Raw genomic sequence first — 2,589 nt, 5'->3', positions numbered from 1 at the left:
GTAAAAATTGACCTACATATATCAAGATTTTTATATAATATATATATATATATATATAATATGACATTTATGACACACGCATACACACATTTATGTATAATATTATATACTTAATGCATCATTTATGCACTATAATTACTGTCAAAAAATGGACGATAAAAGTAGTAAAAATATGAAAATAAATCAAGTATGCTATTCAATCAAGTGATACATAGAAAATGGTTAATGATTATTGTAAATTTATCAAGATCTTACCTAGATCTCAATTAATGCTCAATGACACATCGAATCACCGCTAACGCGGTGATCTTCATATATAACACACACACGCACCCCCGACGACCGCGAAAAGACGCGAGACAAACTTTTCGGCGCACCCACTGATACGAACCCGCGCGTCAACTACTCGGCGACCATCTATTCGGAAAAGAAGAGACACCAAACGTCCGCGGGAAAGAAGCGAGAGAATGAAAAAGTATATAAATAGATGCTTGAAATAAATTATAAAATTTGACGAATCGTTAGATATTTAAAAAACGGAAGAGAGAACGAAAGAGATCGCGACCGCGAAGCGAAGAGTGTCGACTACCCGGACGATCTTTCGACAATGGTGCACGGCTGACTGGCGAGCTCGACAAGTCGTGCCCAGGTTGAAGAAGGTTTATAGCGGGCAGAGAAGAGGAAGAGGGTTTCTCGGCGTGCACACGCGCTCGCCTAGCTCGCGAGAAGGTAAAACCGAACCGAGAAGGTGGAGCGCCGGCGCGATGCCCGGCGTGCGCGGGCCTTAGGACCCGTTATACTTGACGGTTACAAGATCCGCCCGAGTTGAACAACCTTCGGTTGTCGTCCGCCGCGCCGGTCGTCGTTATATGCTACCAGATATACATATAACGCGTATGCTAAGTGTGCGCGAGCGAGCGAGAGATTCTCTTCCACCGCCGACAATCGATGCGCGAAGTGGGTGAACTTGACGTACGGTGCCCACGACGATACGGTATCTCGAGTAGTTGAAGAGCGGAACGATACAAGTCTAAAGTGGATTTGTTTCGGACGAGACTTCGCAGAAATTCGGACAGATATATTTTAAAAATTCGGTGTCGGATTTTTTTATCTTAATTATATCTAATTTATTATAATGTTAAACTTGAATTTGTAAGGAATTTTGGATTCATGTAAGATAAAAGATAGTAGAAAAATGTAGCGACATTCTATGATATTTGGAGTTTAGGTTTGTAATTCTAGAAGAAATAGTTTAGCCATGTCAAGTTATAAGATCAATAGATAGAAGGGATATTTAAATAGATCTTGCGTAACGTGTTTGCAACTATAGCGTAGAATTAGATTAGGAAGTCTAGATTTGCATTTGAGATCAGGAAGAAAGCGTGTATCCAAACTTTCACGAACAGCAGTAGTGGTATCAGATGCAATCAATATCAACGTACGCAAAAGTTACAATAATAATATGAATGTACTATTGGTTTTATGAATTTTTCATATTATCAATTAAAATTAATTTTGTTTCACTTTTTTAATTTTTAAGATTTTAATTAAAAATTACGAAATATTCATAGCTTTAAAAGATATTTTTTAAATAATAGAAAAGTATTTATATTAATTTTTCTTTTATCTAATTTTCGAACGTTTTAATTATAAACTTGTATGATAAATCCTTCTCTAAAAAAGACATATTATTGACAGTTATAATATATTTATATACGATCACTTAAATTAAAATCAATTTTTTTCAATAAAAGAGCCTTACATGTATATATCAATTTGCTTGATAATATTTAATCAGAATATTTACAAGTTTACATAAAAAATACAGCATTATTAAAATAACGTCCCATTTTTCCCATAATAGAATTCGAGTTTATCGATTTACATACCCGCCCAAATGATCGATTTCATCGTAACTTTATCGATTCCATCGCATACAAACGCCTTGCTTTATCTGCGGCGCCTTAATATAAAAGTAATGTGTTTTTTACGGCTATCTCGACGCGTCCGTAGGTTATGCATTTTTCTGTATTATGAGTGATAAAACCCGACACGTTTTATTGCCACTAAATTTTCATGGTTGCGCAATGAGCGACACGCAAGAGATTTTGTAAAATCGCACGCGCTGAGAAACGCGCGCCTTTATACGAGTAGATTACACAAAAACATACAGTGGCGACAATTTTTACTTTATTTCTGTGGACGAGCGAATGGCTTTCAGCCGGCGACTGTGGTCGCTTTAAATGCATGACCGAAAAGAATATTCGTCCGCGCGTGATTATGTGTGCTCATTAAAAAACCAAATTGCTAATACCGAAAAGTGGCTCTCTAGTAATGTCCGGTAATGATCCTTTAAAGAAGATTAAGTTTTTCCAAATATAGGTAAATGCTTGGTTATCTCGCTTGTATTTCCAGCAGTTTAATTGATTAAAGAATTAAAGTAGATGAAATTTTCTCGTGACTAACCGGTAACAATTATTTTCTGTTTTATTTTCTAAACGTGCAATTAAAAATGATAAATGTTTATAGTTTCTTCAAATTAATGTCGTATTACTCTTGTTAAAGTTATATATAGCGATTATAAAAAAA

The sequence above is a fragment of the Formica exsecta genome, unplaced genomic scaffold, assembly GCF_003651465.1.
Source record: "Formica exsecta isolate Colony F162 unplaced genomic scaffold, ASM365146v1 scaffold26, whole genome shotgun sequence".
Lineage (NCBI taxonomy): Eukaryota > Metazoa > Arthropoda > Insecta > Hymenoptera > Formicidae > Formica > Formica exsecta.
The sequence above is the reverse complement of the archived record's forward strand: the minus strand, read 5'-3'. Positions refer to the sequence as shown.